Here is a 16,127-nt window from a genome sequence, read left to right as displayed (position 1 = left end):
TTTTTTTTAAATATTCTGTTGTTATATTTTTCCATTCTTCTTGCAATCGCTGCTTCAACATTTATTTGGAAGTTATTGGAATCGTCCTAACTCTTCGATCTAGTTCATTCCATAAATTTTCAATGGGATTTAGGTCTGGAGATTGCGGAGGTGTTTGTAGTACCTTTGTACAATTGTATAGCAAGTATTCTTGTACAATCCGTGCTTTGTGTTCGGGATCGTTGTCCTGATAGTACTTAAAGGTTCTTTGAATCCCCATTTTTGTCGCACTTTTTGCTAAATTAGTTTTTAGGATATTAAGGTACACAGTCTTATCCATTATGCTGTCAATAAAAACTAATTCTCCAGTCCCAAATGTTGAAATGCACCCCCATACAAGTACATTTCTACCGCCATGCTTTATAGTCGGCTTCGTATTTTTAATATTGAATTCTTCACGTTTCTTTCGCCACACCATTCTCCGCCCATCTGAGCCAAAGATGTTAAATTTACTCTCATCGCTAAAGATGACGTCATTCCACCATGTATCATCTTTTGAAATAAACTGTTTAGCAAAATTTAATCTTTTCTTTCGGTTATTTTCATTTACATATGGCTTTTTCTGTTTGAGGGTTTACTACCACTCCACTATTTTCAAAAAGTTCAGCTGCTAGTTTTGGTGCACTTATCGTAGGATTTATCTTTATTTTCCTAATAATTTTCCTTTTCTCGCGCATGTCTAACCGCTTTGGCCGTCCTCTTTGTGGTATAGACTCTATGCGATCTTCACGTATAAATCTTTTAATAATGTCTCCCACTGTACTTTTGTTTATCCTAAGCATAGCAGCAATATCTCTGTACGATTTTCCTTTTGAGTTGTGAAAAATCACAAGTTGGCGTATGTCGTAAGAAGTATTCTTCCTGCGTCCCATTATTGTGAGGAAATTAAAATAAATTCTTTCGATTTGAAAATTTGTTTCACACGCTTCCGTTTCATTGGCTCTGGTTTCGCTCCCTCATAGCCCAACCAATCATCGCAATCGTTCCTCAATCCCGCACGCGCATGCGTCCTTATATACCAGGTCATTCGTGCCGCGAAATTTGAACATACTACTGTAAGTGAATTCAATGAATACCGAAACACAACTGATCTTCTGAGGCTTGAGACTGTATACAGAAATTACGATGTTTGTAAACATAACTTACATTCGAATGAAGTATCATAATAGTTACGAAAGAAAAGATTAAATTTTACTAAACAGTTTACTTCAAAAGATGATACATGGTGGCATGACGTTATCTTTAGCGATGAAAGGAAATATAAAGTACATATAATTAATGTTGTTATTTTTGTGAACTAGACCCGTTTTAATGTAATTTACAACTCGACATAATGTAAGTTACAGTGCGACAAAGTAAAAATTTTAGTGACCGTGCGCGTCTAACGGTAAGCAAGGCGACCGCCGTCATTAAGTACCACTGTCGTCGCCGCATGTTCTGCTGAACTGTTTCGCTTCCCTATTTAAAACAAAACAGATTTTGTAACTTTCTTTGTCACTTTCCTGTGAAGAAAGGTCTGCCCTATCCCGTGCTATGGTTAGATTTTGTCCTAGATTTTTTATTTTTGAAATACACAAATTAGAAAATATCAACAAAAAGTGGTGCGTTTTCGGTGTCCTTCTCACTTTGAACATTATTTAAACATATTTAGATGTCTATAATATAATAACAATTTATATAATTTTGTTCGGAAGAGTCCAGAGAATCATTTCGTGTTAACACAAACTAAATAGCTATTACTGTCAAAGCACAGGACAGCTCTAAAGTTGGAAATATGCATTTTTTTCAAAAAATTGTTTTTTTTTTAAACTGGACGTGCTGGAAAGAAACGGTTTGTAGATTCGTATTCAGCTCACAAAGATCTATCAGAAAAGCTTATTGAAAATTTCAAAAATTTTTACGTTTGAACAGTTTTTTCAATTTTCTGAAGTGTCCGAATATTAAAGTAACGTAAAATCAAACATTGTTTTGTTTAAAACAGAAAATATAATAAGTGTTATGAACTACATACATAATTAATGTAGTTATTTTTGTAAACTAGACCCTTTGTAATAATATAATTTACAAGTCACTAATTTCTATCTTTATCACGAATAAAGTTACAGTGCGACAAAGTGAAAGGTTTAAAGTGTCCGAATATTAAAGTAACTCACTGTACATATGAAAACATTGGAAGAAAAATCCATCACATTAATATGTTACGTACAGTAAAATGAAAGCTTAGAAGATATTAATTTGAGAAGCATTTTCAAAATTCGATTTTTGTATTAATGATATATTTCGCGTTTCTGAGAACCGTTGCAGTAGGTCCACGCACATGTGATGTTAGTAGTCAATCACTTTTCTATGGCTGAAAAGAAGTATACACATAGTGTGAACCGCAATTGGAATGATAGTACTTCTACCGAATATGACCATGACGCGCGTATATGAACAGGTACTTAAGGTGAGACGTATCTGACCAAAACGCTTGAAACGCGGGCAACCCTATCGTAAATGAAGGCAATAACGAGTCTGTACGGTGGCTCATTGTAACACATAATTTGGAAATGTCTTTATTACCAGAAAGTCGGACGGTACTGAATTCTTAGAAACCATTTTAACGTAAAGGGACTTTGAATTAGGTGCAATTATACGCGCGCCGCATACATTATTGTCCGATTATTTCAAAAGGGGTTGTTAGGAATTTCCCAGGTTTTGAAAGAAGCATTTTAGCCGCCCAAAGAAATTAATATACCGTGAATAAAGAAGGTCCATATTGAGGACGGAACACTTGTGACATTATTTACAGGACAAAAAGAAAAGACGATGTGCTGTGCGTACATGCATATTATCCATGCTCACCGATAGCAAATCAACAAAATGCATATGCGTGGACCAGCTTAACAAAAAAATCTAGTTTTGAAAATGCTTCTCAAATTGATATCTTCCAAGCTTTCATTTTACTGTATGTGACATATTAATGTGATGGATTTTTCTTCCAATGTTTTCATATGTATGTACTGTAATAATTAGAATGAAGGTAACATCTAATTGTACGAATAATTTGTGTATATATAAGAGAATATGTATTTGTGTAATATAAAATTTAAATATTGAACAGGAATAAATACATTTCCCATTTTTTTGAAATGCTTCTTAAATCAATATCTTCGAAGTTTTTATTTTACTGACATATTACAAAATGAAATTATGCAATAATTAAAAATAAAAAGTAGAACCGTCGCATCGGGATTCGAACGGGGTCTGCATCATGAGCGCGTGAAAGAATTCATGCAGCTCTGCGCGTTTAGGACGTAAACTTTAGGTTGCTTGGGATACGGGATTTTGACCTGGCTTGGGCCACTCGACTGTCGCGTCGTAAACGCGTGACGTAGACTTTTGCCGAGGACACCCGAAGCAGAGCGCACACGGACAGAGGTAGAAAACGCTTGTGTTGGTGAGTCGCCGAGTAGGACGTAGTGGGGGCAGAGCTCACACGGACAGGCTAGAATATGCTTGTGTAGAATACCCACGGGTGGCATGGAGAGGGTATGCGCTCGCGCGAAAATCCCACGATTGTGGCATCACTGCCTCGTACTGACCCCGATCGCTACGGTCCTGCAATCGCGATCGGTAACGTGGCGCGAGATTACCACGTGATTAGCTTAAATTCGACCGGTAGTATTTCCCTAAGTATCCTCCAGGAGCGCTTAGATTTTTTTTCGGATGAGTCAGAAGTTGCAAGGGGGGGGGTCCGGTTCTCGGTTCTTCCGTATCCGAGTCGAATTTCGGGCCGGAAGGGGCACGGCGCAAAATGCGGCGTAACAAAGTATACGTATAACGTTTCAAATTACTAAAATTTAGATATTTATTTTATTTTTTAGAATCTTGTTTCCAATTACAAATATCATTCAGATGCAATGCTTCAGATGAGAATGTTCTTTTGAATTTTGAGGAACAATAGTTCCCCTCAATTACAAGGCGTGTCTGGCTGCTTGTCGTTTTTTTTTAGAAATTCATATTTCTACGGCTGTCAGTTGAAACATTATCCTCCGGCTAATTACGAAGTTCCGCGGTGAGCTATAATTTGCTAAGGTAATCGCTTTAAACGCGTCACGGAGCAGTCTGTCTAACTCCCTGGAGTAATTATTCGCTTTCTGGTTACGGTCATCATTATTCTCAATTTTCCCGACGCGAACTATCGCGCTCGATCGGACTTCGGACTGACGTTTAATCTCTTTAATATACAGGTGCACACGACCACAGACGAGATATAAGAATAAACCTAACATCTTATGGGGCTTGGTGCCCCACGAAAATCACGCTGGTCCGAGCGCACTCCACATAAAAGTTTCCGACTTCAGGTACTACATTCGACACCGTGATGACGCACAGCACAAACCACACACACACACACACACCGTGACTGCATATAGCGGTACATGTGTACATACATTATTGCCCCGGTTTCGCTAGCAAGGAATTGAATTCTGAAATGGAACGGGGGCTTTTGACGTCCCTGAAGCATGGGGCAAAATTACATTGTATGTTAGGTCTATTCTTATATCTCAAGTCTATAATCTCTCTCAGTCTCAGTCTCTATCTCAGGGTCGCTGGAAATAAATTATTTATGGTTTAAATACATTGACACTGGAACTACTGAAGATGAACGCATCCATATTTCCATCGGATCGATGGAAATTACCGCTTTATGAAAATACACAAATCTATAAATTATCTGATTTATTCGATTACCTGTTGCAGTAAAATTTGCTTAAAATGTTAGAAAATCCTTTGTTGCAGTGGTTTAATACTTTTTATAAGAGTATTTGAACCTGTTATTTTGTCTCCTTTTATAGTTCTTGTATTAAGACTGTTACGTACGAAGACACTCTCGTGACCTCTTAACCGTATCGGGAGTTGGAATGCATCCGTCTAGATTACGTAGTTACCATCGGGGTGTTGTGGCGTGGCCAGATTTTCTTGGACAACTGATCGAAGTTCGGGGTATATAAAGGGACGCGTACAGCTCATCCGTGGGTCATACTCATACTAGAAGTCTACTTAGTGAGACCAGGTATTAAAGTCCCTTTCAAGCATGTTAAAAGTAAGCTATACTCTGTACAACAGGCCCTCGTATTTCTCACAATCAGTGCGTAAAAAGCGAGAACGCTGGAATTAGCTTCCGCGACTACCACCTACATTAACATTTGTAAAATCTTTACTAACTTAAATATACTTTATATACATTTATATATTTATAATTCAGGGTTGTTCATTTCAACTTAGAATAACATCTAATTTCCCAGCTAGAAGCGAAACCACAAAGGCACACTTTTACCGCTCAAAGTGTACCGAATTCTTAAAGTTACGAGACCCATACTGACAATCCTAGAGGCTCCCTAAGATGAAATAGGCTCAGGTTCGTCCACGAAACTCTTTCCTAGTGGCTCCCTGTGACGATATAGGCACAGGTTCGTTCACATAACGAACTCAAAAAACCAAACTCACCATTTTCTCGGCCTTCGCAGTCGCTTAGCCCTGGCTTGTAACAAGGCTATTGTGGTTCTATAACTGCAGAATATTCTTATAATATCATAATATTCCTTGAATATTCGTAAATTTGGTCAATTTTTTTTTATACTAATAAATCGTCTGTGTGTAAAACTTTTGAACTTAAAAGCAGACCAAATATTAATGCAGTCAATACGCACAGAAAATGAGAGGAAATGTAGGTACATACAATCGTGCTAGAGAGAAAGTCTATTCTATCTATTCGAAAAGCAAATCACAAGAAGATCAGAAAGGTTGAAACAAAAGCATAAATAAAAGCTGAAGGAGTACGAGAACGACAGAAACAAACAGTTTGAAATATAAATTCAAGAAAGAAACCAAAGAATATACATCAGAAAACAGGCGGAAACTATTTATGAGGAAGAACTGTAAACACAAGGGTTGGTACGTACAGGTAAAATATTGTATGTAACTAGCTATTAAAAAGAAGCACAGGCGGAAAAAGAGGAACCTGTGAGGAGACAAAAAAAATGATGAGCTAATTAATGGTCAGAAAAATAAGGAACGCAGAAGAAAAAGGGCAACCAATTTTTACAGCGTTAAATAAAACTGGCGTGAAATCGGGTGCAATTATGGCAGCTAGCTCCAAAGAAAACTGGGGCGTAGTTCCTAATTGTGAAACCCGGAATAATTTACATTTCTAATTAACGGTACATCCTGGTGGATGAAGACACGGCAATAACGGTATGCGTTTCTTCGCGGGTAGCCGCGAAGTTTCGCGCAGTTCACGTTTATTTATGGCTACGCTCGTGGGCTCACGACGACCCTTGGCGCCCATTGCTTGATACTTCCTGTCACAGCTCCGTAACCGAAAGGTGATGTCCACTCTCGAGGAAGAAAGTTTGTTGGCCGGTAGGCAGAAATGTAACTCCCTGTCCATTCTCTGTCTACGTACCTATTCATCCCTACGCGATCGATTCGAGCAACAGGTGCCTGGCTGATTCATTCTCGTCGTAATAAAGTGAACGCTCGCGATGCTCTTTTCTATTCCTTTGAATACGTAATGCTTGCCAACGACCGATTATCCCATCTTGATAATGGTCGACACTTTAAATGTGGTATAGTACAGTAAGGCTTCGATTATGCATACTGGTAGAAACACAAAATTACGATTTGCTTTATATAATATTAAAATGTGTGTAGAGCAGCGTTTTGCAACCATTCTGTAGCGCGACCGAAATGCTTATAATATACCATTTTCAAAAACCTGGTAGACTGTAGTTACTGTATATTATATAAATAAATAAACTTATGCATATTTGACAATAACATTTACATGTGAAAAGTAGCTTTCAGTATATTTCTATTGAGAGAGATTTAGACGAATTATAAGTTACAATAAATACTTCAATTTAATGTTTCTTTACTTAAATTTAAATATGGAGAAATGTAAGACTAAACTTCGATTACAAATGTTACGCGGTCCAATATTGGGAAACTTTGGTACAGAGTGTTAACAGATATCCATTTGAAAATATTTATCATAAAATTATACTATTTTGCAAAAATAATGTCAATTGAGAATGGAATTGTTTTAACCCTTTTCTTAATAGTAAGTAATACTAAAGTGTATTTTATTATAGATCTTCAAAACCTGAAGACTGGTAGCTAAATTTTAAGAAAAAAGGATTTTTTTCACTACTAAATATTTGAACAATGAATAATTTTTTACAAAAAAAGAATTCCAAATCGATGTCCTATCAGATTTACTGTTGTTAGTTGCGTTACTCTTCTAACAAATCGACGATATCGTTAGAAATCTGTGATTAAAATTGTACAAAAGATATGATCTCTTTGTCTTTATGAATGTTTTCGATAATGGTAATATTGTTTTTGACTCAAGCAAATGCTTTTTGTATTCCAGGTGGGTATGCTGGTACCACATAAGTCCTTCGGTGTTAGGGACTACACGAAGGCGGTGACGTCAGCCGTCAACACGCTTCAGAAGAGCACAAGGGGGCCAAAATTAAAGCTTTTCGAGCGATACGACATTCACGTGAAGGTAGCCATGAAGGAGCTGACTCCAAGTCCCACGAGTGAGTTTACGTTTAATTTCAATAAACATGATTTTCACAGGAAATAAAAGTCAGACCCGTTTGTCTTCCAGAACTGACTTTTACCAGAAATATTAACTTCATAAAACTAACACCAGTAAAATGGTTTGATAAAAAATCTCATGTTTCTTTGTCAATCACAGAAATCATTATTAAACGCTACTACACAAATTAATGATTCTACACTTGAGACGGTTATTAGTTCTTATGTAACAGTGGCAAATATTCATTCATTTTTCTCAGTTCTCGAATAGACCCCTTCTCTTGGAAAATTCGTTTCCTTTCATAATTGAAAGATTAGCATTAAGAAAATGGCGGACGAAGTTTCCGTAGGAGAATTACAACTTTTATCAACTCCACAGCTATTTTGCACGTCACGTAGCCATCTTCATGGACATAATCGGACCGGATCCACGCGGAAGGATTCCTACGCCAGGCGAATTTCGATTCGAGTTCCATTTCATATCGTCTCCTTTGCGTTCTGTGTTCTCTTTGCCACAATTCTCCAATTAATAAACGCAGAGTATACCAATGTTTGACTAAGATTTCCACCGGAGGTTGGTTAATTCAATCCGCTAGATTGGATCTGAATTAAAGGATTACAAAACTGGTTAAAAAACGGTTTCATCGTGTAGAGATAAAAGTGATCCTCAAATATTGTTCTAACCTACATTCCAATTCTCTTCCACCTGTTAATTGCTGAAGAGTGAAATCATCGTTGAGGCTTTTTATACTTGTGTAATTTTAATTAGTAATGGAAATTTTGTATTCTCGTGCTTAAAACTGTGGCTGCGCATTCGAAAGCGTATTTTATCAAATGCAAATTTTGTAAGAAGTCAAAAATTGATTCTTCAAATCACGACAGTACTGTTCGTTTTACTTCATGATCTAAAATTTCTTTATAATATCTATATCGTCTAACAATTGTGAAAATGTTATAATGTTTCCTAAATTCTGTTTATTATCATTAGTTACGGACTTTACTATGCAATTTAAAAATGTGCACACATGCTAGTGAATATATTATAGATGGAACAGATTTTGTAGGCGTAGCTAATAACTGTTGTTTGAATTCAATCCACAATTTTTACGATCTGTCTCAAGAGTCCCCACAAACTGAATAAGAAACAATGAGATGTCATCGGATAGTGGCGTTTTTACTCTAAATTATTCAATTTTCGTCTGTAGACATACAATATTCTTAAGAAGCATACAAACTCCCAAAACAGCTTTAATACTTTGGTGGCGTTGCTACCTGGAAGCGTGAAAAGGAAAGGAGTGGTAGCGTTTCGTCCTGAGCCTGCTAGTGGATTCGCCAGTAAGGCTACCTAGCAGACCCTGCCTTAGACGCGGGGATATTCGATGGTCGGTTAAGAACGTATATATTCAAACAAGGAGGAAGGATTCAGGTAGTTGCGGGAAAGGTGTCAACACGGTAAACCTCTAATGTCGAATGTAGGAAGGTAGTGCCGACACAATACTCTTCCTTCAAGATCAGATTCAAAAAGAAAACAATTTTACAAAGTGGGCAGATATGACAGATATCCTAAGTGAAGCAATATAGACTAAAAGTTTTCGCACAGTAATGATAAGTACATTAAATGTTTCAACCGTCCCTCTCTTAGTCATGTTGAAAACAGACTATTGGTTTTATGTATCTCCACGGTTTTCATAATCGTTTTGTACATTTCCTTGGAAGGTAATTATTTCGAATATTTCATGGTAAAAGTAATCAATATCTGTGACAAATTTGCTGTTTCTATAGAGATAGATCGTGTAGTTAAACAATATAAGTAAAATAGAGTTAAGGCGTATGATTCGTCTTTAAGAACTGACAGCTGTAGAAATATACGAGATCTGTCAGAAAAGTAACGAGACTGATACCGTACAACTTTGTATTATCAGCTTATCTACAAGTCAATATTATCCCTTCAAAATAGTTCCCCTGGGAAACCAGCAACCGCTGGAGACGTTGTTCCCACTTCTGGAAATAGTGCCTGAAGTCTTCCACTAGAACTGCTTTCAGTTGGTCTGTCAGAACCTTTTGGATATTGTCCACAGTTCCAAGATAACGATCCTCCAAACGGGTTGTAAGTTTTGGGAACAGGACGACGTCATATGGACTCAGGTTAGAGTGTACGGTTGGTTGTGGGACCACAGGAATATCCTAATTGACTAAAAGCTTGTTCCTGGAGAATTGCAGTGTTATCAGATCTGAGTAGTTATGAAATTAAAATAAGACACAATTATTTGAAATAATTTATTTCAGATCTTTATTTTCAATACTGTTATTTGAAAATAGAAAAGTAATCGATACATTTGAAGTAATAGCTATTTCACATAATGAATTAGGTCAACTTGTCGAAGAACTACTTCCTCGCCGATTTTGATGATTTTTGAATATGTTGTAGAAATCAAAATTCCGGATAACTTTTTCCTTTTGCGAAAATGTCGGTCGGCCCTAGTTTCCGAGATATTCGCAAAGAACTGTCGATACCAACAGAGTGAAGGTAGAACTGCTGTTTAGGCGACCCATCTCCGATGATCTTGATCCTGACATATGTTGTTCTCATCCTCCTAAGTGACCTGTAGAAGGTTTTAGCCGCCGGCTGTTGCTTGTCAAAAATTTATTAACAAACAAAATTTGTCCGTATATACAGGGTGACGCACTTAAAACCGGCCACCTGAATAACTTGGCTGCTATTGGTGATAGGAAAAAATGCATCAGGCCAAAATTATTTGGTATCGAGGGGCTGATCATAACAAATACTGTAGATAACAAAATACGAAGAAGATCCAAAGCAGTAACTGATGATCGAAATACAGTGAACATTTTAGCAGCTGTAACACAAAATCCCCATGCTAGTACAATGCAGCTCGCACGTGAAAGTGGCATCAGTTAACGAAGTGTTTTGCGAATATTACATTTTAATTAATTCCACGCTTTTTATGTTTCACTGCACCGAGAATTACATGGGAATGATTTTCAAAACCGTCTGCAGAAATTACAGAGTGATGAGCTGTTTTTGACTAAAGTTTTGTTTACGGACGAAGCCACATTTACAAACTGTGGCCAAGTCAATCGTCATAATATAGATTATTGGTCAATAGAAAATCCACGGTGGCTGCGAGAAGTGGATAAACAAAGACCATGGTCTGTAAACGTTTGGTGCGGACTTCTTAACGGTGAAATAATTGGTACTTATTTTATCGATGGCACATTAAACACTTCAAGATATAAATACATTTTAACGGAAATTTTGCCACACCTGCTGGAAAATATTCCGCTTCACATACGGCAAACTATGTGGTTCCAACAAGATGGATGCCCTGCTCATTCTGCACGGATAATTGCTGAATTCCTCAACGTGACATTTGGAGTTCGTTGGATTGGTCGTGCAGGAAATCATAAATGGCCCGCTCGTTCTCGAGATTTAACACCTCTGGGACTTCTATTTGTGGGGAAACTTAAAGAAACAAGTGTGTACAACGAGTAGGTGGAATAAACCGTGTAAATGTTTCACTCTTTGTTGACTTGCACTTTAAGTTTAATACGGCACAAAATATACTTATTACAATTCAAATAAACAATATGCGAACACTAGGCGAGTAAACAATTAGGCGGCGTTTCCTAGATTACAGCGCTGAGCGTATAATACGGAGTAGCCCGGTGATTTAGTCGAACCGGAAAAGAAAATGCGTCGTAAAGAGCAGAGTAATGCTAGGCTAGATTAACGGTAATCCGGGTCAGTTGGAATGCCAAGAGTCACGTAGGCACCTCGCATGACAACAGCCGGTGTGTGCGACAAGGATAGACGCTTGTCGCACAAAGACACGCCTCAGTTAGACAAGGACGGCGTCTTAATCATGCGAGGCAGCCTACAGATGGCCCAGGTGACGATAGCGTGAGGACGGAGACGCGCTACGCGGTAATCGCCGAATTCGGTCGACGATTCCCGAAGACGCTGCGTACGCGCGAGCCGCGTTTCGCGGACAATAGCTGGCGGGACTGACGTCACGACCGACTCTCTTAATTCTAAAGAAAGTGTATAATGAAATACCAACAACCAAAGAAGATATGAAAGAGCGTGTAAGAAGAGCTTGTGCCACGATAAACACAACTGAATTTCAACATGCCGTATTATCCGTCAAGCAACGCTTCAGCGCATGCATCAATGTTGAAGGTCACCGTTTTGAACACTTGTATTAGTCGTGTATTACAGTTAGATAAATAAATCAACGGTGCTGGATCATTTCATGCTGGATCATCACCTTTCCATAGGTCATTGTATTCGCCTTGAAATATTGTGGTATCGGGAATGTTCGGGCTACCCGGTACATATTTCTGTACGTAGTTTCAAGAGACGTTTTTAGCCGTTAGACCAGGACGTTTTGCGAGGCGAGGGCCGGAAAAGGCCATAAAAGTGAAAGCGGGGTTGACCTGCGTTGGGTTGCGAGCGACGACGGGATTTGGCCCGTTGGCGAAGTTTTGCTAGAGTCAAGGAGGCTCATGCCCATATTTGGGCATAAGGAAAGGTATCGAGAGGGCAAGCATGGGGTAATGTGGAGTAGGGTAGTTTTTCGAGGAGGACAGTTGAGTGTGGAAGTTGGTAGTGGAAAGTTGTGGCTCATGGAGTCAGTATTGTAGTTTACGTTTAGTCGTCTTAGTTTATATTTAACATACTATTCAATATTTGTATTAATAGTTTTTTTTCTTTTTTAAAATAAATATATGTTTGTTTTATTTAATTATATGTGTTACCACAATATTCTATCAGAATGTAAATAAAAAAACATACCGTTCCATTTAAAAAAACAGAGGTGACCTTCATATGTCCTTGACGCCTCCACCTATCAAAAAACTAGTAATATCGGATGATCAGCCCCTCGATACCAAATAATTTTGGCCTGATGCATTTTTTCCTATAGCAATTTCCAATAGCAACCAAGTTATTCAGGTGGCCGGTTTTAAGTGCCAGACCCTGTATATCCGTGCTGGCAATAAGTAGAAATGGAATGCAATGAACGAACGTGTTAGCCAAATCACTACCCATTTTTTTTCGTGGAAAAACCTTCGAAAGGTGCACAGCCTCCGCTGGGGGTGGAGTCCTCCCAGAAGGGGGAAGAGCACTCCTCATTAGGGGGGTGGGGGTACGCCCCCCCCCCCCCAGAGATGGAGTTTAACCGTCTCTCCGCCTCCAACCGACAGTATCGAGAGGTCACTTGTCGACACTGTCTTTTCCTCTGGCCAGGCCACGATAAGAGTGACACCCCCAGTGTCAGCCCTCAGTCCTGTCGCCCCGCGGGCAGCGCGAGGAATCACCGCGGCTATGACCCTATAAACTCGCGCGACCGCGGGGCGAAGCCAAATCACTGCCCAGTGTTAACGACGCACCGAAAAGAGGAACGTAGTGGTACCGACAGTTTTTTAAGGACTATCTCGGAAACTAGACCCGACTAACATTATAGTGAAAGAAAAATTTGTGCAGAACGTCAAGTTCCTAATCATAAAATATTCAAAATTCCAATTCGCAATAGTATGATATTCACGTACGCTAAGGCTGAGTATGGTTTTGCGAGAGTTCAGGAATGAGTGAAACGATAGAAGCTTTTACAAAATTTGTTTATGATGTAGTATCAAGTTACATGTACTCTTATTACTGCAGAAAACTAAGGGAATTGTGGATGATTCCGTTCCAAAAATATCTGGTAGTTTGTAGTTTACGTAGCTCTCAGACGTCACGTGTGCGTTTAAGGGATTAAATATTCCCATGTGTTACACTGACTCAGGTAATAGATATCTAAGCCTCTGTACTCCGAGGGTTCAGCTTGTTTTCCGAGTTCTATGCCCAGTGCATAGCGCAAGCGGGCGTGGCTTGTTATTCCAGTTCTGTGAGTCAACCCTTTTATTACAAATTTTTCTTTAACGATGATCTCAGTAATATAATAGTATGAGTTATAATATACTACAATATAAAAGAAAAAAGGAATAGGTTAAGCATAGTTTCGAAACTGAGATATATGTACAGTCCTATTAGTCATTTACAATGGGATTATACAGTAATGTATCGGTAAATGTGAATTCCTTGGTTCCGTGGAGTCACATTCACGCTGTAGGCGAATAGTTGTCCGCACCTCGTCAATCTGCGTGTGACTGGAGGTGATCTGATAACTAATCTATAACCATTCACTGACGTTTAATCGCTTTGACGAAGCGTCGTACATATGCATATACATTTCCTCGCCCTGTCCGTCGAGTCCGTCGTGCCAGTCGGTGAGAAGAAAGAGGACCTTTTTCGATGAGTCGACGCGACGCGATGGCTGAACAAGGGGAGATCAAGAAAAGGTTACATTCCCGGGTATCGATTCCCCCCGTTTAGCCGTCGACTCGTGAAAGGAAAGCCGTTGGGGTTATCAGCTGTATTTCCCAGCTGTTAAAAAAAATTATAACAGCTGGGAAATACAGTTATTCGCAGAAATGTCCTAAAAAATGGTTAACAAAGTCAAATGGTTCATAGAATAAGGTAATAAATTATAATATTATTGTAAGGTGTAAAACATTAAACCCTTTGCGTTCAGGTGTCTACGCTCAGCCACCAGATTACCCATGTTTGAGGCAAATGCAACCGCTAAGGATTAATACAGATTCCAACTCTACAGTTTGAACATACAGCTCTAGTCCGTATTTACATCTTGGTTGTTCCACATTTAATACATCTTGGTCTTTATATATTTTATTTATGATGATAAAGAATTGAACTTGGGAGCATATCCAGCAGCCATTATAAAAGTTCCTTTGGGACGTGATGTCTCATCAGTCCCAAATGGTTTAAAGCTGAATGTAAAATTTGAAAACTGAAACTAAATTCTTCTCTTCTATACACGTAATATTAATCCTCGTGCAAGGTTCAAGACATGAAAGGAATCTTCACCTAAAATTAAACTACAAATTTCTTAACAAAAGGTATAATTAGAAATAAGACTTTGCATTGAGGTCTTCATTTTCCACAAACGTGGTTCGAAATAAAAAGTATCCGGAAATATTTTTCTGCAATATATATATGTTTTAATAAATTGTATTTTTTCGAGGAGAAATAAACGAATTAATTAATGCATGGGGAAAACACACTTTCCAAGAGGGAGTTGCCGATCCTCTGTTTTAAGCAGATGTAAATTTGAAGCTGACTTCGGGCCTGATCCGTCTTAAAGGACAATTGCTGAACACTGAAAACTTTTATCCGGCTTCGTTTAAGCGAGGTACCTCGGGGGGTCGAATTTACCACGGATTAAATTCGTTGGAGTAAGTGCAGTTCGTGTAACAAGAAGTTTGAACTTAAGGACTGAAAGAAGACTCGTATTTGTTCCGAAAGTTTTGAAAGAAAAACACTCCCATAGAGCCATGAGAGGCTAATTTTTTTCATAAAGATAAGAAATTTTCTTTTTATATTGGAGAGTTCATTATTTGTCTTATTTTTTAAATGTAGTCACCCCCTTGTGCATTGTATTACCAGTTCAGTGACACCCTGTATATATATATTTTTTTTTACTTATCCCCCGGTTAATTTACAATTTGTTTTTTACAAGCATTAAGTAAATTGTTCTGTCGCTTTGGTACAGTTAGCATGTAGATACTCTCCCATCGAATCGTATCTGAGTTTGGGCAAGCTGCGTTGCCGTCAGGATGTAAGATCTTAGTTGGATGTGTTTTCTGTAGCCTTCTTGTAATATGTGTTTTGAACAGATTCTTCGCTATGTTGTTCGGATGATTATCTAGTCTAGCTTTATATCTACTCGAGTAGCTTTCTATTTCTTGTTTAACCGATTTGATTCCGAGATCATTTCTAAGGGCTTCGTTACGGATGTACCACGGAGCATTGACTATCGTGCGAAATATTTTGGACTGTGCTGCTTCAATATTTTTAACGTGGCTACTAGGTGCTGTTCCCCATAGCTGGATGCCATACGCCCATATAGGTTTAATGATCATCTTATATATTAATAGTTTGTTTTCTGGAGATAAAGCTGGTAGTGTCTGTCTGTGAGCCAGTACGTTTGTCTTCTTTTCGTTTTTGTTTGTTCTATTTTCTTTTGTATATGATGTTCCCATGTTAGCTTTGTGTCTAGATGCATACCAAGGTACTTTACTACGTTTGCTTGAGGTATATTTTTGTTATTTAGAACAACCGGTGGAGGTATCTGCTTTTTTAATGTAAATGTAATGTGGTTGAATTTTTCTTCGTTTATTTTTATTTTTCACTTCTTAAAGTAATCTTGTACTTTGTGTAGGGTTCCTTGTAGTATTTTCGATGCTGTTGCTGAGTCTCTATGGATAGTTAGAATCGCCGTATCATCTGCAAATGTAGACAGGCTTGTTTCGGGGGTGGTGGGTATGTCCGCAGTACAGAGGGTATATAAGATTGGTCCTAATACACTTCCTTGCGGTACTCCCGTTTTTATTACAAAAGTGTTAGAGATCGC

This window comes from Dufourea novaeangliae, unplaced genomic scaffold (genome assembly GCF_001272555.1).
Source record: "Dufourea novaeangliae isolate 0120121106 unplaced genomic scaffold, ASM127255v1 scaffold126, whole genome shotgun sequence".
Lineage (NCBI taxonomy): Eukaryota > Metazoa > Arthropoda > Insecta > Hymenoptera > Halictidae > Dufourea > Dufourea novaeangliae.
Note: the sequence above shows the minus strand (reverse complement) of the source record.